Source organism: Panthera uncia (assembly GCF_023721935.1).
Source record: "Panthera uncia isolate 11264 chromosome C1 unlocalized genomic scaffold, Puncia_PCG_1.0 HiC_scaffold_4, whole genome shotgun sequence".
NCBI lineage: Eukaryota > Metazoa > Chordata > Mammalia > Carnivora > Felidae > Panthera > Panthera uncia.
This window is the reverse complement of record NW_026057585.1, coordinates 11,688,847-11,716,829: the sequence shown is the minus strand read 5'-3', so window position 1 is coordinate 11,716,829 and position 27,983 is coordinate 11,688,847. Positions and strand designations below refer to the sequence as shown.

At 37.9% G+C, this 27,983-nt stretch overlaps 1 long non-coding RNA gene and 1 other non-coding gene across 3 annotated transcripts; both read right to left on the bottom strand.

The window, feature by feature from the left end:
• Nucleotides 1-467: 467 nt before the first annotated feature.
• LOC125912266 (uncharacterized) lies at nt 468-26,128 on the bottom strand. 2 transcript variants are annotated; one of them, XR_007454656.1, is made up of 3 exons: nt 24,700-26,128; nt 3,274-5,003; nt 468-2,301 (listed from the first exon to the last, which is right to left on the bottom strand). It is a non-coding gene; the product is annotated as an uncharacterized LOC125912266 (long non-coding RNA). The 2 variants fall into 2 exon arrangements; XR_007454657.1 differs by having other exon boundaries at nt 468-5,003; nt 24,700-24,757; nt 25,364-26,128.
• On the bottom strand, nt 7,621-7,705 carry TRNAQ-UUG (transfer RNA glutamine (anticodon UUG)). Its single transcript has one exon. It is a non-coding gene; the product is annotated as a tRNA-Gln (tRNA).
• Nucleotides 26,129-27,983: the final 1,855 nt, after the last annotated feature.

Sequence of the window (27,983 nt, the reverse complement as noted above, 5' to 3'; positions counted from 1 at the left end):
GGTGGTTAAACTTGGAGAAAGGCCACAGAAGATACTTGTAAGCACACACGATCCCTCTGAATGAATTTTCTTTTCCTGTAATTGCTTTTGCTTTTAAAAATTGAAGAAGTTTTACACAGGGTTCTCATGTGGTCATCTTGCAATCCATTTGGGTCTAGTTTGGAATGTGGCAACTGGAACAAAAAGAACCTTGAATTCGGTGCATACTTTGGTTTTGGTGCTGCTGTTTCTCACGGTCCTCAGCAGGGATTGAAAAAGAACTCGGTGTGCACAGCAGATCCCCGAAATTGGCGGGCTTGACTTCCTGGCAAATTGCTGCGTTTTTCCACTTTTCTGTTCAGGACCACTAAATGCTGAGATGTGGATGCATACCGAAATAAAAGCGATTCATTGTGTTATAAATAAATAAATAAATAAATAATAAAATAAAATAAAATAAAATAAAATAAAATAAAATGGGTCTCTTGTAGACAGCAAATAGATGGGTCTTGTTTTTTAATCCATTCTGATACCCTAAGTCTTTTGATTGGAACATTTAGTCCATTTACATTCAGCGTTATTATTGAAAGATATGGATTTAGTTTCATTGTGTTATCTGTAGGTTTTGTGCTGTAGGTTCAATGCTCAGAGACATTATAGTGATGTCTCTGTCCCTTTGTGGTCTTTGCAACATTCCACTCACAGAGTCCCCCTTAGGATCTCTTATAGGGCTGGTTTAGTGGTGATGAACTCCTTCAGTTTTTGTTTGTCTGGAAAAACCTTTATCTCTCCTTCTATTCTGAATGACAGGCTTGATGGATAAAGGATTCTTGGCTGCATATTTTCCTATTCATCATATTGAATATTTCCTGCCACTCCCTTCTGGCCTGCCAAGTTTCAGAAGATAGGTCTGCTACTACCCTTATGTGTCTACCCATGTAGGTTAAGGCCCATTTGTCCCTAGCTGCTTTCAGAATTCTCTCTTTACCTTTGTATTTTGTCAGTTTCACTATGACATGCCATGCAGAAAATCGATTCTTGTTATGTCTGAAGAGAGTTCTCTCTGCCTCCTGGATTTCAATGTCTGTTTCTTTCCCCAGATTGGGGAAGTTCTCAGCTATGATTTGTTCAAGTACACCTTCCACCCTTTTCTCTTCTTCTTCTTCTGGGACTCCTATGATACAGATATTATTATGTTTCATTGAATTACTTAGTTCTCTAAGTCTCCCCTCATGCTCTAGAATATTTTGTCTCTTTTCCCAGCTTCATCTTTTTCCATAATTTTATCTTCTATTTCACTTATTATCCCCCTCTGCCTCTTCAATCCTCGCTGCCACCACATCTAGTTTATTTTGCACCTCATTTACAACATTTTTTAATTCATGGTTTCTTGATCTCTGCAGGAAGATTCTCTGCTGTCTTCTATGCTTTTTTCAAGCCCAGTGATTAATCTTATGACTATTATTCTAAATTCTTGAACAGCTATATTGTTTATATCTGTTTTGATCAATTCTTTAGCTGTCATTTCTTCTTGGAATTTCTTTTGAGGAGAATTCTTCTGTTTCATCATTTTGGTTTTCTGTCCCTTATGTGTTTTAAAAGCTTGTTATGGGCAAGCACTACTATATTAAAGAGGGGTCATACACTGTCCAGGACCTGGCCATTCAGGAGATGTTTTTGGAATGTGTTATGTGCTCTCTCTTGTTTGAACTCTGGTTGTTTTATCTCCCTATTCGTAGTGATGTTTTGGGCCCTCCACCAGGTGTGCTTTGATTTGTTCATTGAAGTAGCCCTGGAAAAAAAGTTAAAAACAAAAAAACCCCATAAACAAACCAAAAAAAATGGGGGAGGGAGTGAAGTGTTGGTCAAGAGGCCTCATCCCATACAAAGAGAGAAATAACAAGGGTAGGGAAAAAGAAAGGAAAAGAAAATTGACTAGGCAGAGAAACCATATGGCTTAATCCAGAGAGAGAGGGGGGAAAGTAAAGAAGGAGATATAGAATAGGTATAAAGAGAATAGATTAAATATGTCTGCTTAAACAAACCAACAACCAGAATAACCAGACTGGAGGAGGAAAGAAATACAAAGGATAAAAGGAAGAAAAAAAAAATATATATATATATATACATACACAAATTAAATTAGAAAATGCAAAACCACTTGGTGCCTTGGAACCAGTGGCAGTGCTGGTCTGGAGGAGGGGCTGTCTGGTTGGTCAGCGTCAGGTAGATATCCACTTAACAGGTGCTGAAGGGAGTGGTTTGGTGTAGGCAGGTCCTGCCTCCACCGTGGGTCTGCTGTCCATTCCCTGAAGCACCACTCTGTTGATGGGGAGAAAAATGGTGACACCCAGTCTCTCCTCCCCAGATTGGGTGTCCCAAACCCAATCCTGAACTGTCCTGAACTCTGTTCAGGCAGCCCTCCAGTGCTGTGCAAGCACAAATAGGCCCGTTTTTTGTTTGTTTGTTTGGTTGGTTTTGTTTTGTTCTTTGGCTCCACAGTCTCCTGCACCTCCCTGAAGCTCACCTGGGATTCAAACCCAGATGTTCTAAAGGATCCTGCTCCACGCACCCTGATTCCAGGGAAGTGCCACTCCACCCTACCAATAAATGGCCCCTTACTGGTGGGCACAGGCATGGTCCTTTGTCCTTTGAATGGTTATATACCTTCTTCCCACAGCACTCAAGGGAGGGGGTTGCTTTCTCCCACTGAAAACTGCACTTCCGAACCAGTTACTGAGCCCAGAGCAGGCTCCCCTCCTCCCCAGGTGTGCAAACTGGACACCCAGCCCCAGTCCAGAGAAAGCCCCACAGTTAGAGATTGGATCTTTCTCCGTTTTTTTTCTGACCCCCTGCCCATGGTTTTTCTCTTGTATAAACACAGTCCTGCACTTCCACAGCCTCTCTTTCTCTTCCCTTTGCCTCTCTGCAGAAGGGGGATCCCTCCCCTCTGTGCTTACACCACCCATTTTATCTTTCCGAGTTCACAATCATGCACATATAGCCTACCAGGTTGTCCCCATCGGCCCCTGGAGACATCTCTGTCACTCTGCAGCCCAGACTCTTGAAATTCAAAGTCCTCTGGCCTCTAGACTGCTGTGTTTGAGGGACGAGGGAACTTCAAGTCCCCCTACTTCTCCACCATGTTGGATTTCACACACCAGCTCCCACCACGACTCTTCTTGGGCAGCAGACAGCCTCGTTGGGAGCCATGCTCTCAAGTCTCCAGCTCAACCACTCCACATACATCAGAACAGGAGCCCCCTACTTACATAAATCTCAAGTAAATCTTACCTGCGGCAGTGAGGAGCCTCACAGGCCTGCAGCCTGGCTGCAGGGCAGAACCAGCCAATTAGTTTTTAAAGTGCCCATAGATCTTTGTATCCTAGGGATCAAGTGTAAGTTTACATCAGATAACAAAAATAATAGTTTTCACTGTTTTCAGTAAAAGAATTTTTTTCATATATCATCAGCATATTAGGGGTTTTATTCAGTCTGAAAGCAGTCTTAGTCACTCAAAAAAGTTTTGTTCATAGTCTCTTGGCTTAAGTTTTTTAAAAAGTTGATTACTTGAAATCATTTAAGAAATGTTTGCACTCCAGGGAGAGGGGTTCAGAATGGCAGCATAAGAAGTTCATTCTGTATAAACGGATGGGCCTTGGGTATTAAACTAAGTGAAATAAGTCAGATGGAGGACAAATACCACATGATTTCATTAATGTATGGAATCTAAAAAAACCCAAATAAAAGACAAATAATATAAAAACAAACTCAGATACAGAGAACTGCTTGATGATTACCAGAGGGGAACTGTGTTGAGGGTGGGAAAAATGGGTAAAGGGGGTATATTTATGGTAATAGATGGTAACTAGACTTTTTGTGGTGATCACTTTGTAGTGTATACAGGTATTGAATTTTAATGCTGTACACCTGAAACTTATGTTATTTACAAATTTTACTCCAATAATAAAAAAATATGCTTGCATTCCCATCAGTTGTCAGTAGATGACAGCATAGGACATTAGTCACACTCCAGTAGAGAGAGAGTCATTATATATGAACATACACCAGCTGATTTTGTTGATATGTTTCCAGCCTGTCTATGTGTGAAATTAAGCTACAAATCAATGACAATGAGACACCTTTTTAATTCTACTCCTGCAACTAATATAACACTCTATGTTAACTAACTAGAATTTAAATAAAAACTTGAAAAAAAATATAGTGGACTGCTTAAGGAAATATAAAAGCACACAAAAATACTAATTCAAAGGGATGCATGAACTTCAATGCTTACAGCAACATTATTTCCAAGAGTCAAATTATGGAAACAGCCCGAGTGTTCAGGAACTGATGAATGGATAAAGAAGTTGTTGTATATATACACAGTGGAATATTACTCAACTGTAAAAAAGAATGACATTTTCCCATTTGCAGTGACATGGATGGAGCGAGAGACTATTATACTAAGTGAAATAAGTCAGAGAAAGACAAATACCATGTGATGTCACTCATATATGAAATTTAAGAGACAAAAAAAAGAGTAAAGGTGGGGAGAGAGAGGAAAAAAAACCCCAAGAAACAGACTCTTAACTATAGACAACAAAATGATGGTTACCAGTGGGGAGGTGGTGTAGAGATGGGTGAAATAGGTGATGGGATTAAGGTGCACACTTATGTTGAGCACTGGGTGTATGGAAGTGCAGCATCACCATATTGTACACCTGAAACTAATATTACACTGTATGTTAGTCAACTGGAATTTAAACTTAAAAAAAATAAAAAGTATAAACATTTAAAAATTAAGCAACACATTGCAAATGACCACTAGTTCAAAGAAGAACTCACAGTGAAAAGTAGAAACTATTTTAAGTTTAATAATAAAAACAATTTCGAAATTTGTGGGACACATCTAAAGCATAGTTTAGGAGGAAAATGTAAAGCTTTAAACATACCTGTTTTAAGAGAAGAAAGTGAAGTCTACAATTCCACATCCAGAAAAGGAGAAAGAAAGCCAATTAAATCTAAAGAAAAATAGAAGAAAGGCAATGATAAAGAGCAACAATCAGTGAACAGAAAACAGACACATAATAGAGAAAATAAACAAAGCCAGAAGTTTAGTAAAACAATGACTCTTCTAGCAAGACTTATTAAGGGAAAAAAAAGAGAAAAACAACTTTTCAATACCTGGAGCAAAAAAGTGACATCTCTAACAGGAGGTATATGCCTTGGAGGGGCATGAGTTTTGAAAACCAGGATGATTCTTAACTCAATGTGAGTCTTATTTTTTTACACATGAGCTGATACCTGGGGAGACAGAGAAACTAGCTCCTGTATGGTTGTGTGGACTGCTGCAAGAACTACGGCTAATTTTACTCCTGCAGAAGAAGTGTATTGACAGCTGTTTCACTATTCCTATATCATTGTGGGTTTTTGTTTGTTTTTTAATATAATTTATTGTCAAATTAGCTAACATACAGTGTATACAGTGTGCTCTTGGCTTTGGGGGTAGATTCCTGTGATTCATCACTCACATACAACACCCAGTGCTCCTCCCAACAAGTGCTCTCCTCAATACCCATCACCCATTCTTCCCCCTCCCGTGTCCCCCCATCAACCCTCAGTTTGTTCTGTGCATTTAGAATTCCTCATGGTTTGCCTCCCTCTCTGTTTGTAACTATTTTTCCCCTTCCCTTCCCCTATGGTCTTCTGTTAAATTTCTCAAGTTCCACATATGAGTGAAAACATATATTTGTCTTTCTTTGACTTATTTCACTTAGCATAATACATTCTAGTTCCATCCATATTATTGCAAATGGCAAGATTTCATTCTTTTTGATCACCGAATAGTATTCCCTTGTATACATATACCACATCTTCTTTATCCATTCATTAGTTGATGGACATTTGGGCTCTTTTCACAATTTAGTTATTGTTGAAAGCACTGCTATAAACATTGGGGTTAATGTGCCCATATGAATCAGCACTCCTGTATCCTTTGGATAAATTCCTAGTAGTGCTATTGCTGAGTTCTAGGGTAGTTCTATTTTTAATTTTTTGAGGAACCTCCACACTGTTTTCCAGAGTGGCCATATCAGTTTGCATTCCCACCAACTGTGCAAGAGGGTTACTGTTTCTCCACTTCTATATCATTTTGAATAGATCCCTGCTAAGGAAATGTAGCCTCTGTTGTGTGTTGGCAAGACATGAAACTTATAAGGCTGAGGCTCATAGGGAAAAAATGGTTTACCAAAATTCCCAATATGTATGGGAATGGGCAGAGGCTACTAGTATGAGCCATAAAGGGTTCCCAGTGGCCTGCTCGGCAAAGGACCTCAGCAGGTTGTGTTGCTGAAGAAACCAATGTCTAGCACAGCTACCTCAAACACCCCCACCATTTTTGACTCAGAGTTTTCACCCCATAGATTTTTGCATTTGTGAATTCTAGCTGCCCAAATCCCTCTTGGATCCCTTCCCCCATTCCCACTAGATCCCATGAACCACACTGGTAGCCCATAGTCTCTGTGATGGCAAGATGTCAGCCTAGACCATGACAGCTGACCCTACCACCATGGGCACATTTGAGACTAGCCCTTCCAGTTGTACAACTATACAGCTATATATGTCACTGGCCTGGCTGCCATCACCAGACTATATTGCCATGTGCATACCCATGGCAAGACCCTGGATCCACAGGAGCAAATGCCAACAGCCACGGCCTACATAGCTGTTTGTGGACCCAGACTGGTCCCATCTCCTGTCACTGGCCTGTATTGCTGTGCTCAAAACAGCTAACCCATGCAGCTGTGCACCTGCACTAATCCAACTTGACTCCAATTACCAACTTCCACTGCCATATGCACACCTGTGGCAAGACCCAGTAGCCACAGAAGTGCACACCCACAGCCAGAGCCCCCATAGCTGCAAGTGTGACTGAAGTTGACCTCAGCCCTTGCTCCTTGCCCAACACCTTGCCAATTCATGTATGTCTGCAACTACTCCTGCCACTACACAGCTAAGTGTGTGCATAAGACAACTCCAACTATAACCCCCACCTGCTATGGCCTATAGCAGCTAGACCAGGAGGCAACACTAAGGATACAAGCAACACTTGTAGCTACTGCAGACCCCCCCACAGAACTTATGAAGAACCACGTATTTGTTGATGTTGTGGATTCCAGCAGCCTGAGTCAATGAGACATCACATCTACCCCAGTCTAGGAGCCAGCACACACTTCTGCATGTGGCACTCTGTATCACTACCTGGGGTCACTACCTACAGCACTCTCTATTGTGCTCCTACCCACACGTGAAGGTCTTTCTTTACTGAAGTCAGTCCCTAAAGTATGGTAGAGGTGAATGCTTCTTCAAATATATGGAGGTATGTAAAGATATGTAAAGATAAAGGCATTACAAAAGTCAGAGAAACACACCATCCCTAAAAGAACACAGTCAACTTCTAGTAACTGACCCCAAAGAAATAGAAATACATAAATTGCCTGACAAACAATTCAAAATAATTATTTTAATTTTTTTTTTATCTTTGAAGGAGAGAGGGACAGAGCATGAGTGGGGGAGGAGCAGAAAGAGAGGGAGACACAGAATTCGAAGCCGGCTCCAGGTTCTAAGCTGTCAGCACAGAGCCTGATGTGGGGCTCGAACCCACGAACCATGAGATCATGACCTGAGCCAAAGTCAGACGCTCAACCGACTGAGCCACCCAGGCGCCCCTCAAAATAATTATTTTAAAGATGATCAGAGGGCTACAAAAGAACATAGATATACAACTTAACTATATCAGGAAAACAATAAAAGAGCAAATGAGATAGAAAACAAACAATAAAAACCAAAAAGAGAACATAAAAAAAGAACCAAACAGAATTCTAGAAGTGAAGAATACAAAGACTGAACTAAAGAGTTTAATAGAGAGCTTCAACATCAAACTGGACCAAACAGAAGAATTAGTGAACTAGAAAACATTTGAAACTATCCAGTCAGAAGCGAAAAAAGTTTAAAAAGTGAAGAAAGCCTATGGGACTTATGGATGTTGTTAAGGGAAACTGCATTATTGGAGTCTCAGAAGGGCAAGAGTGGAAGAAATGAGCAAAAATCTTATTTAAATAAGAGCTGAGAATTTCCCAAAAGTGGTGAGAAATTTGGCCATCCAAATTCATGAAGCTTATAGGTTCCCAAATTCAATCAAAGAGATCTTCTCCAACACACATTATAATACAACTGTCAAAAATCAAAGAGGGGCACCTGTGTGGCTCATTTGATTAAGCGTCTGATTCTTGATTTGAGCTCAGATCATGATCTCACAGTTTCATGAGTTGGAGCCCTACATCAGGCTCTGTGCTGGCAGTGAGGAGCCTAGTTGGGATTCTTTCTCTCCATTTTTCTCTGTCTCTCCCTCAATCATGCTGTCTCTGTCTCTCTCAAAACAAAAACAAAAAACAAATAAACTTTAAAAAATCAAAGACAAAGAGAATATTGAAGGTAGCAAGAGAAAAGAAGATTGTCACTTACAAAAGAACTCCCATAAAGCTACTAGTGGAATTCTCAGCAGAAATCATACAGGCCAGAAGAGAATGGGAGGATATATTCAAACTGCTAATTAATTAATTAAAAAAAACTGCCAACCAAGAATACTTTATTTAGCAAAGATATCAGAAATAAAAAAAAATAAAGACTATCCAGAAAACAAAAGTTAAAGGAGTTATCACCACCAGATCTGCATTTCAGGAAATGCTGAAAGAAGTCCTTAAACCTGAAATGATCGGAAGCTATCAGTAACATAAAAACATGAAACTCTAAAACACACTGATGAGGGTAAGTATATAGTCAAAATGGGAATACTCCAATGCTATAATATGATGATATATTAATCACTTAACTCTAGTACACTTAACTAACTAAAGTACAAAAGTACTAAAATAGCTATAGCTACAATTTTTAATGGATACACAATATAAGAAGATGCAAACTGTGATATCAAAAACAAAAACACTGGGAGAAGGAGAGAAGGGTAGAGTTTTTGTATGTGATTGAAGTTAACTTGCTATCAACTTAAACTGTTATAACTATAAATGTTTATGTAAGACTCAGGTAACCACAAAGGAAAAAAATCTATTATAGATACAAGATAAAGAGAAGGGAATCAAAGCATACCACTATGGGGGTGCTCGGTGGCTCAGCGGGGTAAGCACCTAACTCCTGATTTTGGCTCAGGTCATGATTTCATAGTTTGTGGGATCAAGCTCCATGTTGGGCTCTATGCTGACAGTGCAGATTGTCTCCCTCTCTGCCCCTTCCCTGTGCACACACTCTCTCTCTCTCAAGATAAATAAATAAACTTAAAAAAAAGGATACCACTATGAAAAATCATCAGTGCAAACAGAAAGAAAATGAGACAGGATGATAGGAACAAAAGAACTACAGACAGCCAGAAAACAGTAAGTTGGTATTAGAAAGAGCTTCACTATCAAAAATTACTGTAAGTGTAAATGGGTTAACTTCTCCAATCAAGGTTAAAGAGTAGCTCAGTGGATTTAAAAAACAATACCCAACAGTATCCTGAAAACAAGAGACTCACTTAATTTTAAGGACACAATAGGCTCATAATGAAGGATTGGAAAAAAGTATTCTATACAAATGCAAACCAAAACAGAGCAGCCATAGTTATACTTCTATCAGACAAAATAGATTTTAAATGAGAATCTGTAATAGGTGACAAGGTATCTCATTATATAATGATAAAGATGTCAATTCACCAAGAGATTATATTGATTGTACATATACATGCACCCAACATCAGAGAATCTAAATGTATTAAGTAACAACTTACATTGGAAGAGAAATAATAACATGAAAATAGTAGAGGACTTCAATACTTCACTTTCAACAATGGACAGGTCATCCAGACAGAAAACCAATAAGGAAGTGTTAGATTTGACCTATACTTTAGATGAACTGGACTTAACAGATTTATACAGAGCATTAAGTGCACAAAGAATATTCTCAAGAGTAGATCATGTGTTAGGTCAAAACACAAGTTTCAGAAAATTTAAAAAGATTGAGTGTCTCTTCTGACCACAACCTAAAAATATCGCAAATATGTAGAAATTAAACAATATGCTCCTGAACAACAGTTCAAAGTAATCAAAAGTAAAACCAAACAATATCTTGAGGCAAAGGAAAAAGAAAATAAAACTTAACAAAACTTAAGGCATGCAGCAAAAGCAGTTGTAAGAGGGAAAATTATAACAATAAATGCCTACATTTAAAAAAAGATCTCAAACAATCTAACTTTATACTGCAAGGAACTAGAAAAAGAACAAACTAAGCCCAAAATTAGAAGAAGGAAGAAAATAACAAAGCTCAGAGCAGAAATAAATGAAATAGAGAAAAGAAAATATAAAACAAAGGGTTGTTTCTTTTAAAAGATAAACAAAACTAAAAAACCTTTAATTAGACTTGGCAAGAAAAAAAGAGGACTCAAATAAATAAAATTACAAATGAAAGAGTTGTTATAATAAATACCACAGAAATACAAAGGTTGATAATAGACTATTATGAACAATTATATATTAACAAATTGGACAACCTACAAGAAATGAATGAATTTCTAGAAACATAAACCTACCAGAATCATGAGGAAATAGGAAATATAAACTGACCAATAATGAGTTAGAAGATTGAATCAGTAATAAAAAACAATCCAACAAAGTAAAACCCAAGACCAGATGGCTTCCCTTGTGAAGTTTACCAACTATTCAAAGAATTAACACTGACCCTTCTCAAACTTTTCCAAAACTTGAAAAAGAGAAGACACTCCCAAATTTATTTTACAAGGCTAATACTACTCTGAAACCAAAGGCAGATAAAGACACTACAATAATATAAAAATCCCTTACAGATCAATATCCCTGATGAACATCAATGCGAAAATTATCAACAAAATATTATCACATTGATTTCAACAGCACATCAAAATATTCCCACACCATGATCAGGTGGGATTTATTACTGGGTTTCAAGGGCAGCTCAACAAATGTAAATCAATTAATGTAATATACAATATAAATGGAAGATAAAAATCATATGATTACCTTAGTAGATGCAGAAAAAGTATTTGACAAAATACAACATCAGTTGATGATAAAAATACTAAGCAAATTAGGTACAGAAGGAAAATACCTTATAAGGACAACTATATATGACAAACCCACAGCTAACATTATACTCAACAGTGTAAGGTTGAAAGCTTTTCTTCTAAGATCAGGAACAAGACAAGGACACCTACTCTCATCACCCCTATTTAACGTAGCACTTGAAGTTCTAGCCACAGCAGTAATCAGGAAGAAGAGGAGAAGGAAGAGGGGGAGCAGAGGGAAGAGGAGGGAGAGGAGGGAAAGGAGGGGAAGAGGAGGGAAAGGAGGAGGAGGGGGAAGAGGAGGGGGAAGGAGGAGGAGGAGAAATAAAAGGCATACAAATCATAAAGAAGTGTACCTGTCTTTGTTTGCAGATGATATGATCTTATATGTGGAAAATCCTAAAGACTACCAAAACACTTTTATTTTTTTTGAAATTTATTGTCAAATTGGTTTCCATACAACAGCCAGTGCTCATCCCAAGAGGTGCCCTCTTCAATACCCATCACCCACCCACCCTCTCCCTCCCACCCCCCATCAACCCTCAGTTTGTTCTCAGTTTTTAAGAGTCTCTTATGCATTGGCTCTCTCCCACCCTAACCTCTTTTTTTTTTCCCTCCCCTCCCCCATGGGTTTCTGTTAAGTTTCTCAGGATCCACATAAGAGTGAAAACATATGGTATCTGTCTTTCTCTGTATGGCTTATTTCACTTAGCATCACACTCTCCAGTTCCATCCACGTTGCTACAAAGGGCCTTATTTCATTCTTTCTCATTGCCACATAGTACTCCATTGTGTATATAAACCACAATTTCTTTATCCATTCATCAGTTGATGGACATTTAGGCTCTTTCCATAATTTGGCTATTGTTGAGAGTGCTGCTATAAACATTGGGGTACAAGTGCCCCTATGCATCAGTACTCCTGTATCCTTTGGGTAAATTCCTAGCAGTGCTACTGCTGGGTCATAGGGTAGGTCTATTTTTAATTTTTTGAGGAAACTGCACACTGTTTTCCAGAGTGGCTGCACCAGTTTGCATTCCCACCAACAGTGCAAGAGGGTTCCTGTTTCTCCACATCCTCTCCAGCACCTATAGTCTCCTGATTTGTTCATTTTGGCCACTCTGACTGGCGTGAGGTGATATCTGAGTGTGGTTTTGATTTGTATTTCCCTGATGAGGAGCGATGTTGAGCATCTTTTCATGTGCCTGTTGGCCATCTGGATGTCTTCTTTAGAGAAGTGTCTATTCACGTCTTCTCCCCATTTCTTCACTGGGTTATTTGTTTTTTGGGTGTGGAGTTTGGTGATCTCTTTATAGATTTTGGATACTAGCCCTTTGTCCGATATGTCATTTGCAAATATCTTTTCCCATTCCGTTGGTTGCCTTTTAGTTTTGTTGGCTGTTTCCTTTGCTGTGAAGAAGCTTTTTATCTTCATGAGGTCCCAGTAGTTCATTTTTGCTTTTAATTCCCTTGCCTTTGGGGATGTGTCAAGTAAGAAATTGCGATGACTGAGGTCAGAGAGGTCTTTTCCTGCTTTCTTCTCTAGGATTTTGATGGTTCCCTGTCTCACATTTCAGGTCCTTTATCCATTTTGAGTTTATTTTTGTGAATGGTGTGAGAGAGTCGTCTAGTTTCAACCTTCTGCATGTTGCTGTCCAGTTCTCCCAGCACCATTTGTTAAAGAGACTGTCTTTTTTCCATTGGATGTTCTTTCCTGCTTTGTCAAAGATTAGTTGGCCATACGTTGTGGGTCTAGTTCTGGGGTTTCTAGTCTATTCCATTGGTCTATGTGTCTGTTTTTGTGCCAATACCATCCCATCTTGATGATTACAGCTTTGTAGTAGAGGCTAAAGTCTGGGATTGTGATGCCTCCTGCTTTCCACCAAAACACTTTTAGAACAAATAAATTCAATAATGTAGCAGGGTACAAAATTAACCTAGAGAAATAACTTGAGTTTCTATACACTAACAACAAAATGTCTGAAAAATAAATTAAGAAAGCAATATCATTTACCACAGCATCAACAACAATAAATTATTTAGGAATAAATTTAAACAAGGAGGTAAAACATCTATGTGCAGAAAACTATAAGGCATTGAAATTGAAGACAACACAAATAAATGGAAAGATAGTCTATGTTCATGGACAAAAAGAGTCAATATTGTTCAAATGTCCATATTACCTACAGCTATCTAGATTCAATGCAATTCCTACCAAAAGTCTAATGGCATTTTTTACAAAAATAGAAAAAACAATTCTAAAATTTGTAGGGGAATCACAGAAGACCCTGAAGAGTCAAAACAATCCCAAGAAAGAAAAGAAAAGCTAGTCAGTACACTTCATCATTTGAAACTATGGTAAAAGCTATAGTAATCAAAACAGTATAGTACTGGCAAAAAATAGCACATAGACAAATGAAACAAAATAGCACAGAAATAAACCCTCTTATATATGTACATATACAATCAACTAGTATTTGATAAGGAAGCTTAGAATATGCAACTGGGAAAGGATAGTCTATTCAAGAAATGGTTTTGGAAAACTGGAAAACCACATGTGGAAGAATAAAATTAGATCAATATTTTAAAGCACTCACAAAAATTAACTCAAAGTAGATTATAAACTTAAACATAAGACTTGAAACCACAAAACTTCTAGAATATAGGAGAAAACTCCTTGAAAATAGTCTTGGCAATGAGTTTTTGAACATGACATCAAAAGTAAAGCAATAAAAGCAAAAATTAACAACTGGGATTATATCAAGCTAAAATGCTTATGCACAACAAAGGAAACAATCACAAAAATGAAAAGGCAATCCATGCAATGAGAGAAAATAACTGCAAATTATATATCTGTTAAAGGGCTAATATCCATAATAGGCAAAGAACTCATACAACTCAATAGCTGAAACCAACACTCAAATAGTCAAATGACCTGAAAAGACATTTTTGAGAAGAAGACATAGAAATGGCTAACAGGATATTGGCCTGTGATTCTGCTTTTAAGTGGGGTCTTTGTCTGGTTTTGGAATCAAGGTAATGCTGGCTTCATAGATGAGTTTAGCAGTTTTTCTTACATTTCTATTTTTTCAAACAGTTTCAAGGGGAATAGGTATTAACTCTTCTTTAAGTGTCTGGTAAAATTCCCCTGGGAAGTCATCTGGCCCTGAACTTTTGTTCATTCAGAGATTTTTTTTATTACTGATTCAATTTCTTTGCTGGTTATGAGTCTGTTCAAATTTTCTATTTCTTTCTGTTTCAGTTTTGGTATTTTGTGAGTTTCTAGGAATTTGTCCAATTCTTCCAGATTGCCCAGTTTGTTGGCATTTAATTTTTCATAATATTCTCATTGTTTGTATTTCTGTGAGTTTATTATTTCTCCTCTCATTTGTGATTTTATTTGGGTACTTTTCTTTTTGTTAAATCTGGTTGGGGGGTTATCAATTTTATTATTTTTTTTCAAAGAACCAGCTCCTGGATTCCTAGATCTGTTCTACTGTATTTTCACTTGTATATCATTTTTCTCTAATCTTTATTATTTCCCTTCCTCTGCTGCTTTAGGTTTCATTTGTTCTTTTTGCAGCTCCTTTAGGTGTAAGTTTACATGCTTATTTGAGACATTCTTGCTTCTTGAGATAGGCTTGTATTGCTATATACTTCTCCCTTAAGACCACTTTGCTGCATTCCAAATGTTTTGGGCTGTTGTGTTTTCCTTTCATTTGTTTCTATGTATTTTTTAAAATTTCTTCTCTGATTTCCTGGTTGACCCATTCATTCTTTAGTTGGATGTTCTTTAACCTCCGTGTATTTGTGGTCTTTCCAATTTTTTTTTCTCGTGGTTGACTTAATTTCACAGTGTTGTAGTCAGAAAATATGCATGGTATGATATCAATCTTTTTGTATTTGTGGAGGCCTTATTTGTTTCCCTAGTATGTGATCTATTCTGAAGTAAGTTCCATGTGCTTTGAAAAGAATGTGTATTCTGCTGCTTTAGGATGAAATGTTCTGAATATATCTGTTAAGTCTATCCGGTACAGTGTGTCATTCAAAGCCATTGTTTCCCTGTTGTTTTTCTGCTTAATCTATCCATTGCACTAAGTGTGGTGTTGAAGTCCCCTACTATTATTGTAATATTATCAATGAGTTACTTTGTTTGTTGTTAATTGTTTCATACATTTGGTTGTTCCAAGTTGGCATAAATGTTTATGATTATTAGATCTTGTTGGATAGTCCCCTTTATTATGATATAGTGCCATTCTTCATCTCTGTTACAGTCTTTGGTTTAAAATCTATGCTGTCTGATATAAGTATTGCTACTCTGGCTTTCTTTTGATGTCCATTTCCATGATAAATGTTTCTCTACCCCATCACTTTCAATCTTCAGGTCTCTTTAGGTCTGAAATAAATGTCTTAGAGGCAGTGCATAGATGAATCTGTTTTTTTTTTAATCATTCTGACACCCTATGCCTTTTTATTGTTTAGTCCATTTATGTTCAGAGTATTTATTGATACATATTTAGTATCATTTTATTACTTGCTTTGCCATAGTTTCTAGAGGTTTTCTCTGTTCCTTTCTCATCTTTGTCAATTTTGGTCTTTCTGTCCCACTCAGAGAGTCCCTTTAACATTTCTTGCCAGACTGGTTTACTAGTCATGAACTCCTTTAGTTTTTACTTGTCTGGGAAACTCTGTCTCGCCTTCTATCCTGAATGATAGTCTTGCTGGATAGAGTATTCTTGGCTGCAGATTTTTTCCCATTTGGCATGTTGAACATACTATGCCACTACCCTCTGGCTTGCCAAGTTTCTGTGGAGACATCTGCTGCTAACCTTATTGGTGTTCCCTTGTAATTTAGGGACTTCTTCAGTTTTTCTGATTTTAGGATTTTTTCTTCATCTATTTTGCAAATTTTACTACAATATGTCTTTGTGTTTGCCTGTTTTTGTTTATTTTAATGGGAGTTATCTGTTTCCTGGATTTGGATATCCATTTCCTTCCCCAGATTAGGGAAGTTTTCAGCTAAATTTCCCCAAATAAACCTTTTGCCCCTCTTTCCTTTCTTCTTCTGGGACTCCTATAATATGAATGTTAGTATGTTTGATGGAGTAACCGAGTTGTCTCTCTTCTTTCATGACCCAAGATTTTTCTTTGCTCTTTTGTTCATCTTCATTTGTGCCCATAATTCTATGTTCTATATCACTTACTTGTTCCTCTGCTTTTCCTTCCTTGTGGCCATTAATCTGTTTCATTTCAAATCTTGGTTACTACATTTTTCATTTTGGCCTGATTGGTTTTTAGCTCTTTTATCCCTGTGGTAAGGGTCTCCCTCATGTCTCCTATGCTTTTCTCAAGCTCAGCTAGTATCCTTATAATTATTGCTTTAAATTCTGGATCAGGCATATTAATTATATCTTTTTTGATCCAATCCCTGGCTGTGACCTTTTCTTGTTCTTTCTTGTGGGATGAATTCCTCCATCTAGGCATTTTGTCTAGGCATCTGTCTTCTATATGTTAGAAAAGCCTGTTATGTTTCCTGCTCTTGAGAGTATTGGTCTTATGAAGAAGAGGTCATATAATGTCCAGTGCCTGGCACTTTGGGGAGTGTCTCTGGTATGTGCTGCAAGTACTCTGTTGCTGGTTTCAGCTGCTCTATCCACCAAGTCAGTCTTCTGCAGAGTTTCTCCTTGCCAGCAGTGTGGAGTGTTTGTACTTTGGCCAGTTCATGCCAAGTTTTAACTATATGTGCTCTAGTCTGCTTGCTAAAAGAGACCCAATGGTATTTACACTAGAACTGAAGCTTTGCAGAACTCAATGGTAGTAGATGTGGTGCATGCAGGGGTTTGTGCTGGTCTTCTGGGGGAGAGGCCTTCTGTGCTGGTCCTAAGGCACACTTGGCTGAGCAACGCAGTACCAGCAGAGCACAGGGAGGGCAAGACTTGGTATAAGCAGGTGAGGCGGCCAGTGTTGGTTTTGTGCTGTTGACTGAAGTTGGTTTATGCTGAGGGGTGGGGGAGATAAATGGTGCCAGCCTGCCCCTTTGTCCCTGGAGATGGTAGTCCATCCTTGCTGAATTCAGGAGAATTCAAAAGTTCCAGCCAAAAGTTCCTTACCCAGCAAGCCTGCCATCCAGAATAGGAGAGATAAGGAGATACTCTATGTAGAAAACCCAAAAGACTCCACCAAAAAATTTCTAGAACTGATACAGGAATTCAGCAAAGTCACAGGATATAAAATCAATGTACAGAAATCAGCTGCATTTCTATACACCAATAATGAAGAAGCAGAAAGATAAATGAAAGAATCAATCCCATTTACAATTGTACCCAAACACATAAGATACTTAGGAATAAACCTAACCAAAAGATCCGTATGTGGAAAAATATAGAATGCTTATAAAAGAAATTGAAGAAGACACAAAGAAATGAAAAAACGCCACATGTTCATGGGTTGGAAGAACAAATATTGTTAAAATATCTATACTAGCCACAGCAATCTACACATTCAATGCAACCCCAATCAAAATAACACCAGCATTCTTCACAGAGCTAGAACAAACAATTCTAATATTTGTATGGAACCAAAGAAGACACTGAATGGCCAAAGAAACCTTGAAAAAGAAAAACTGGAGGCATCACAATTCTGGACTTCAAGTTGTATTACAGAGCTGGAATCATCAAAACACTATGGAACTGGCACAAAAAACAGACACACAGATCAATGGAACAGAATAGGAATCCCAGAAATGGACCTACAAACCTATAGCCAATTAATCTTCAACAAAGCAGAAAAGAACATCCGATGGAAAAATGACAGTCTCTTCAGCAAATGGTGCAGGGAAAATTGGACAGCGACATGTAGAAGAATGAACCTGGACCACTTTCTTACACCATACAAAAAACAAACTCACAATGGATGAAAGATTGAAATGTGAGATAGGAAACCATCAAAATCATAGAGGAGAAAACAGGCAACCACCTCTTTGACCTTGGCTATAGTGACTTCTTACCAGGCATGTTTCTGGAGGCAAGGGAAACAGAGCAAAAAGGAACTATTGGGACCTCATCAAAATAAAAAGCTTCTGCACAGCAATGGAAACAATCAACAAAACTAAAAGTCAACCATCAGAATGGGAGAAGATATTTATAAAAGCCATATATGATAAAGGGTTAGTATCCAAAATATATAAAGAAATTATAAAACTCAACACCCCAAAAAATAAATATTCCAGTAAAGAAATGGGCAGGGACATGTATAGACACTTTTCCAAAGAAGTCATCCAGGTGGCTAACAGATACATAAAAAGATGTTCAATATCACTCATCGTCAGGTAAATACAAATCAAAACCACAATGAGGTACCACTTCACACTTGTCAGAATGGCTAAAATTAACAACTCAGGAAACAGATGTTCATGAGGACGCGGAGAAAGGGGAACACTTTTGCACTGGTGGTGGGAATGCAAACTGGTGCAGCCACCTTTGGAAACAATACGGAAGGTCCTCCAAAAAGTCAGAACTACCCTACAACCAAGCAATTGCACTGCTAGGTATTTATCCAAGGATACAAAAATGCTGATTCAAAGGGGCACAGGCACACCAATGTTTATAGCAGTGCTATAAACAATAACCAAATTACAGAAAGGGCCCAAATGTCCATCAACTGATGAATATATAAAGAAGATGTGGTATGTGTGTGTGTACACACACACACACACACACACACGATGAAATATTACTCAGCAATCAAAAAGAATTATATCTTGTCATATGCAACAATGTTGTTGGAACTAGAGTGAATTATGCTAAGCGAAATAAGTCAATCAAAGAAAGACAAATATCATATGGTTTCACTCATATGTGGATTAAGAAACAAAACAGATGAACTTAGGGGATGGGAAGGAAAAATAAAATAAGATAAAAACAGAGAGGGAGGCAAACAAGAGAGTCTTGAATATAGAGGACAAATTGAGGGTTGCTGGTGGGGAGGTGGGTGGGTGGATGGGCTAAATGGGCAATGGGCATTAAGTAGGGCGTTTGTTGTGATGAGCACTGGGTGTTAGATGTAAGTTACAAACTAGACTATGTTACATTTTATTTACTGTTAAAAAGGGAACCGCGAGATCATGACCTGAGCGGAAGTCAGACACCTAACCAACTGAGCCACCCAGGTGCCCCTGCAGGTTTTTTTTAAATGTTTTTTTATTTATTTTTGAGACAGAGAGAGACAGAGCATAAGCAGGGGAGGGGCAGAGAGGGAGGGAAACACAGAATCTAAAGCAGGCTCCAGGATCTCAGCTGTCAGCAGAGAGTCAGATGCAGGGCTCAAACTCACAGACTGTAAGATCATGACCTGAGCTGAAGTCGGACACCTAACCAACTGAGCCACCCAGGCGCCCCAGTTCTCTTTTTCAATAAAGTCTCCACATGGTTTTGGAATCAAGACAATGCTGGCCTCATAGAATGAGTTTGGAAAATTTCCTTCCATTTCTATTTTTTTGGAACAGTTTGAGAGAAATAGGTATTAACTCTTCTTTAAACATTTGGTAGAATTCCCCTACGAAGCCATCTGGTCATGAACTTTTGTTTGTTGGTGGATTTTTTGTTACTGATTCAATTTCTTTGCTGGTTATGGGTCTGTTCAAATTTTCTATTTCCTTCTGTTTCAGTTTTGGTAATTTGCATATTTCTAGGAATTTGTCCATTTTTTCTAGATTTTCCAGCTTGTTGGCATATAATTTTTCATAATATTCTCTTATAATTGTTTGTATTTTTGTGACATTATTTCTTCTCTCTCATTTGTGGTTTTATTTATTTGGGTCTTTTTTCTTTTTGATAAGTCTGGGTAGGAATTTTCAATTTTATTCTTTTAAACAACAAGCTCTTAGTTTCATTGATCTGTTCTAGGTTATTTTTGTTTGTTTCTATATTGTTTATTGCTGGTCTAATCTTTATTATTTCCCTTCTTCTACTGGCTTTAGGCTTTATTTGCTGTTCCTTTTCTTGTTCCTTTAGTTGTAAAGATAGGTTGTGTATTTAAGACTTTTCTTGCTTCTTGAGCTAAACTTGTATTGCAATATACTTCCTTCTTAGGACTGCCTTTGCTGCATTCAAAAAATATTGGACTGTCATATTTCATTTTCATTCCCTTTCATGTACTTACCAATTTCTTCTTTAATTTCTTGGATAACCCATTCATTATTTAGTAGGAATTTCTTTAACCTCCATGTATTTCTGATCTTCCCTCATTTTTTCTTGTGGTTGACTCCAAGTTTCATAGTGTTCTGGTCTGAAAATATGCATGGTATGATCTCAATCGTTTTGTAGTTATTGAAAGCTGATTTGTGACCCATTATGTGATCTATCTGGAAAATGTTCCATGTGCACTCAAAAAAATGTGTATTCTGCTGCTTTAGGATGAAATGTTCTGAATATATCCATCCCATGGTTAAGTCCATCCAACCCAGTATGTTATTCAAAGCCATTGTTTCCTTGTTGATTTTCTGCTTAGATGATCTGTCCATTGCTGTACATGAGGTGTCAAAGTCCCCTACTATTATTGAATTATTTTCAATGAGTTTCTTTATGTTTGTGATATATATATATATATATATATATATATATATATATTCATTCATTCATTTGGGTGTTCCAATTTTGTGGTATAAATATGTACAATTGTTAGATCTTGATGGGTAGGCCCCTTAATTATGATATAATGCCCTCCTTCATCTCTTGCTAGTCTTTTTTTTAAGTTTATTTATTTATTTTGAGAGATACAGAGAAAGCATGAGTGGGTGAAGGACAGAGAGAGAAAGAATCTTAAGCAGGCTCTGCACTGTCAGCATGGAGCCCAATGCAGGGCTCAAACTCACGAAACTGTGAGATCATGACCTGAGCCTAAACCAAGAGTCAGACACTTAATTGACTGAGCCAACCAGGTGCCACTTTTGTTACAGTCTTTGTTTTAAAGTATAGTTTTTCTGATGTACGTATGGGTACTCCAGCTTTCTTTTGACATCTGTCAGCATGACAGATGATTATCCACTCCCTCAGATTCCATCTGCAGGTGTCTTTAGGTCTAAAATGAGACTCTTGAAGGCAGCATATAGATGGATCTTGTTTTTTTAATCTATTCTCATACCTTCTATCTTTTGATTGGAGCATTTAGTCCCTTAACATCCAGAGTGATTATTGAAAGATATGAGTTTAGTGCCATTGTGTTACCTATAAAGTAGGTGTTTCTGGTGATGCTCTCTGTTCCCCTCTAGTCTTTGTTGCTTTTGGTATTTTTCCCCCCACTCCAAGAGTCCCCCTTAAAATTTCTTGCAGGGCAAGTTTCATGGTCATGAACTCCTTTAATTTTTGTTTGCCTTGGAAACTCTTTTTTTTTATTGTTTATTCATGTTTTTGAGAGAGAGAGAGAGAGAGATGCACACACAGAATCTGAAGCAGTCTCCAGGCTCTGAGCTGTCAGCACAGAGCCTAATGCACAGCTTGAACTCACAAGGAGCCATGAGATCATGACCTGAGCTGAAGTCGGATGCTCAACTGACAGCCTCCAAGGTGCCCTGGGAAACTCTTTCTCTCTTCTTCTATTCTGAATGACAGCCTTACTAAAGAAATCTTGACTTGATCCTTTTCTCATTCATCACGTTGAATATTTCCTGCCACTCCTTTCTGGGCTGCCATGCTTCTGTGGACAGATCTTCTGTGACCTGATCTGTCTTCCTTTGTAGGATGAGAACTTTTTTCCCCCTTGCTCCTTTCATGATTCTTTCCTTGTCAGTTTATTGTGTGAATTTGACTATGATATGCCTTGATGGTGTTCAACTTTTGTTGTATTAAATGGGAGTTCTCTGTGCTTCTTGGATTTTGATGTCTGTGTCCTTTCCCAGATTAGGGACATTTTCAGCTATAATTTCCTCACAGAAACCTTCTTCCTGTTTTTCTCCCTTAATCTTCTGGGACTCCTATGATATGAATGTTCTTCCTCTTAATAAGTCACTGAATTCTCTAAGTCTTGTATTATGATCTTTTTGCCTTTGTTTCTGTCTTCTTTTCAGCTTCATTATTTTCCATAATTTTATCTTCTGTATCACTGTTCACTGCTCTGCATTGTCCATCCTCACTGTAATGGCATCCATTCAAGATTGTATCTCAGTTATAGCATTTTTTGTGTGTGTGTGACTAGGTTTTCTTTTATCTCAGGGATAAAAGAATGGGATTCTCTAGTGTCCTCTATTCTTTTTTCAACCCCAGGTACTATTCTTATAAGCATGGTTTTAAGTTCTAGTTTAGACATCTTACTCATACCTGTGCTGATTAAATTCCTGGACATCATTTCTTCCTGTTCTTTCTTTTGCTTTTTGGGAACACAGCTCAACATCATAAATCAAGATCATCAGGGAAATACAAATCAAAACCATGATGAGATACCACCTCACACCTGTCAGAATGGGTAAAATTAACAATACAAGAAACAACAAGTGTTGGCAAGGAAGCAGAGAAAGAGGAACCCTCTTGTAATGCTGGTGGCAATGCAAACTGGTGCAGCCACTCTGAAAAACAGTATGGAGGTTTCTCAAAAAGTTAAAAATAGAACTAGCCTACAATCCAGCGATTGATTAGGTATTTAACCAAAGGATACAAAAATACAGATTCAAAAGGGTAAATGCACACCGATGTTTATAGCAACAATATCAACAATAGCCTAACTAAACAGAGAGCAAATGCCCTTAGGCTAATGAATGAATATGAGATATATGTATGTATATATGTCTTACTATATATATATACATATACATATATATGTATATATATCATACACACACACACATACACAGAGAATGGAATATTACTCAGTCATCAAAAAGAATGAAATCTTGCCATCTGCAATGATGTGGATGGAGTTACAGTGTATTATGCTAAGCAAAATAAGTCAGTCAGAGAAAGACAAATACCATATGATGTCTCTCATATGTGGAATTTAAGAAAAAAGCAGATAAACATAAGGCAAGGTTGGGAAGAAAGGAAAAAGAAAAGAGAGACAGGGAAACAAACCATAAGAGACTCTTAATGATAGAGAACAAACTGAGGGTAGATGGAGGGAGGAGGGTGTGGGATAGGCTAGATGACAGGTGACAGGTATAAGGAAGGCAACTGTTGTGATGAGCACTGGGTACTGTATGTAAGAGACCAATCACTGAATTCTACTCCTGAAACCAATATTGCACTCTATGTTAACTATCTAGAATTTAAATAAAAATTTAAAAACTAAATAAAATAAAATAAAATAGGATAAATAAACATGAGCCAACTATATGTTGTTGAAGGAAAAACATTTTAGATACAAAGACACAAATAGAGTAAAAGTAGAAAGGATGAAAAAGACATATTAGGCAACCACAGGAAATCTGGAATACAAATGTAAATATAAGATAAAATAGACCTTAAAACAAAACAAAATAAAACAAAAATTATTAAGAAGAAAATATTATAATTATAATTGGGTCAATTTGTCAGGAAGATAATTTTAAAATATAAACATACATATACCCAATAACAGAATATGAAAATATATAAAGAAAAAAAGAAAGAAAGGGAGAATACGTGCAAACAATAATAGTTGGAGACTTCAGTGACACACTTTCAACAATGAACAGGACTAGTTCAACTGGAAAGATGGTGAAATAGAAAGACCCTAAGATACAACCCTCATCCCACAGATACAACTAGATAACATAGGTGTAAATAACCCAGAAAACCACCTGAAGACTGGCAGAACAAACTCCACAAGTAAATGTAAAGAAGAGGAAGAGGCAACACTGAGTGTAGGAAGGGCAGAGACCCAGGGGGGAGTTAAACAGACCAGTGGGACTATCTGCAGGAAAGAGGCACACACAGGTGCAGTCAGGGAAGGGAAACAGACTGTCACACCAGGAAACCCACACGGGGAAGATGAATCTCCATAAAATTTGGCTTTGAAAACCAGAATGGCCAAATTTCATGACTTTTAACAACCAGTGGGACTTAAAACCGTACTTTAAAAAATCAGTGGTCTCAGCTCTAGGAGAGCTGAGAGAACAAGAGGAAATTGAATCCCTGCCCCTAAGGAGACAGCACAAGAAGCACCCCCCAGAGTACAGCAAAGAAGCAGAAGTTTGAAAAATGCCTGGGACATATGGAAGGGAGAGTAGCTTACTAAACGCAAAGCATATCCTAGGGGGACAAAGATCATTGGGACACTCCTCCAGGAACAAAGGAGCTGGCAGGTGCCATTTCTCACCCCCACACCCCAACATAAACACGCAACTACCTGTAGAAACCAGTGTGGTGCTGACACTTGTTACCAAAATTGATAACACCAAGTGTCCTGCTAGATACACCTCCTCACGCTTTGGCAGATCTTTCCACTAAACCCAGGCCTGCCGCAGTCCCTGCACTGAGCTCCCCTCTCACAGAGGACTGGATCACAAACCCTGCTAACACGGCATGCCACACCCCTCCACATGTTACTATCTACCTCCTCCAATACACTCTTGCCGGAGACATTCCAAAGTCATACTATACCTGGCAGTGTATAAACAGCCCCAGCAGAGGCTGGCACCACTCCAAAGTGATTCCTGCCCTGGGGAGAGAGAAAGATAACCACACACACTAGTTAGACTTTGATCATAGCAAAGGACACAGGGTAGACAGTTGGTCTGACTTCATTCTGTGCCCTCCAATGAAAACTTCTCAGGTTACAACACAAGGAAAGCACGTGGCAATTTGGTGCTACTGCATTATCTGACAAATGCCTGTCTGACTCAACTCAAGTCCAAGGCAGCCCCAAATTGGCCCACTAACACTACAGGGACCAGACACTGCCCAGAACAAGCAAAGAGAACTGCTGACGACTGTACTGAAAGAAAAAGCAGCTAAGCCACAATAGTACGGGGGCACACAACACACATAGGAGACACCCACAAAGTGCCAGACTCCACTGAACAAAGGACACTTCAATGCAGAGCACTACAGAATCTCTTCTTCATAAGGGCACTGCTTTCAAGAGCAGGAGACATAACTGGATTTCCTACCATACAGGAACAGACACAGTGTTAAAGAAAATGAGGACACAGAGGAATATGTCCCCAGTGAAAGAATGGGACAAAATTACAGCAAGACACTAAGGGAAATGGAGATAAATAGTATGCCTGACAGAGACTTTAAAGTAATGATCATAAATACTCACCTGACTTGAGAAAATAGTGGAGGACATCAGTAAGAATCTTAAAAAGGAGATGAAAAAGAACCAATCAGAAAAGAACACAATAAATGAAACTAAAAATATATTTGATGGAGTAAATAGAAGACTAAAGAAAGCAGAACATATCAATGACCTGGAGGGCAGAGTAATAGAAAGTAATTAAACAGAGCAAGTGAGAGAAAAAAAACATGCAAAATGAGAATGGACTTAGGGAACACAGTGACATAATCAAGTGTAATAACATTCACATCATAGGGGTACCAGAAGGAGAGAGAAATGCGGGAAGAAAATTAATTTGAGTAATAATAAGTTCCCAAATCTGGGAAAAGAAACAGAAATGCAGGTCCAGGAGGCACAGAGATACACCCCACGAAATCAACTCGAGGAGGTTTACACAAAGACACATAATAATTAAAGCAGCAAAAGGTACCAATAAAGAGAATTTTAAAAGCAGCAAGAGAGAGAAAAAAAAAAGTTACATACAAGGGAAACTCCACCAGGAGATCAGCTGATTTTTCAGCAGATACTCTGCAGGCCAGAAGTCTGTGGCATGATATATTTTAAGTGCTAAAAGGAAAAAGTTTGCAGCCACGAATACTCTACAGCAAGGTGATAATTCAGAATAGAAGGAGAGATAGAGTGTGTCATAAAAACAAAAGTTAAAGGAATTCATGATGATTAAATTAATCTTACAAGAAATGTTAAAGGGGACTCTGAGTGGAAAAGAAATTCCATGAGCAAGAGTATGAAAAAGTGGGAAGCAAAAAAAAAAAAAAAAAGCAGTAAAAATAATGTATCTGTAAAAATCAGTAAAGGGACTCACAAAATAACAGGTTGCAGAAGCTGACACCTATACCCAAAATGAGGGAGAGAGGGAGGAGTAAAGAATAGCCACAAAGTTAAGCAACCACCAACTTAATATAGACTTCTATATATGTATACATATTAGATTATATACAAACCTAATGGTAACCACAAATAAAAAGCATTAATAAATATTAAAAAAAGAGAAATCCAAGTATATCACTAAAAAAAAAAAAAGACAACTTATAGTAAGAGAAGACAGCAAGGGAAGAAGGAACAGAGAAGAACTATAAAAACAACCATAAACCAAGTAACAAAATGATAATAAATACATACCTGTCAATAATTACTTTGAGGAGCGCCTGGGTGGCGCAGTCGGTTAAGCGTCCGACTTCAGCCAGGTCACGATCTCGCGGTCCGTGAGTTCGAGCCCCACGTCAGGCTCTGGGCTGATGGCTCGGAGCCTGGAGCCTGTTTCCGATTCTGTGTCTCCCTCTCTCTGCCCCTCCCCCGTTCATGCTCTGTCTCTCTCTGTCCCAAAAATAAATAAAAAACGTTGAAAAAAAAAAAAATAATAATTACTTTGAATGTAAACGGACTAAATTCTCAAATTAAAGGCATATGGTGATGGAATGGATAAAAAAATAAGACCCATCTATATGCTGCCTATAAGAGATTAATTTCACATTAAATTAATGTGATTGAAAGTGAGAGGCTATAAGGCACCTGGGTGGCTCAGTTGGTTAAGTATCTGACTTCAGCTCAGGTTCATCTCGCAGTTTGTGAGTTTGAGCCCCATGTCAGGCTCTGTGCTGAAAGCTCAGAGCCTGGAGCCTATTTCGGATTCTGTGTCTCCCTCTCTCTCTGCACCTCCACTGCTCACATTCTGACTCTCTCTTTCTCTCAAAAAGAAATAAACATAAAATAATGTTTTAAAATAAAGTAAGAGGATAGAGCAAGGAAACAATGGCTTTGAATGACATGCAGGGCCAGATAGACTTAACAGATATATATAGAACATTTCATCCTAATGCAGCAGAATACACATTCTGCTCAAGTGCACATGGAACATTCTCCAGAATAAATCACAAACCAGCCTTCAATAAGTACAAAAATATCTATATCATACCATGCATATTTTCAGACCACAACATTATGAAACTCAAAAACAACCACAAGAAAAAATTTGGAAAGTCCTTGAAATCTATGAAATTGAAGAACATCTGACTAAAGAATTAATGGGCTAACCAGGAAGTTAAAGAGGAAATTAAAAAGTACATGAAGCCAATGAAAATGAAAACACGAAACTCCAAAACGTCTGGGATGGAGCAAAGGCAATCATAAGAGGGAAGTATATAGCAATCCAGGCCTTGCTGAAGAAGGAAGAAATGTCTCAAGTACACAACTTAACATGGAACCTAAAGAAGCTGGCAAAATAACAACAAATAAAGCTCAAAACCAGCAGAAGAAGGGAAATAATAAAGGTTAGAGCAGAAATCAATAATATCAAAATAAAAAAAATAGAACAGATCAATGAAATCAGGAGCTGGTTCTTTGAAAGAATTAACAAAAATGATAAACCCATAGCAAGAATTATCAAAAAGAAAAAGGAAAGGACCCAAATAAATAAACTCACAAATGAAAGAGTAGAGATCACAACTAACACTGTAGAAATAAAAACAATAATAAGAGAATATTATGAGCAATTAGGTGACTATATTGGGCAACCTGGAGAAATGGACAAATTCCTAGAAACATATAAACTACCAACATTGAAACAGGAAAAAAATATAAAATTTGG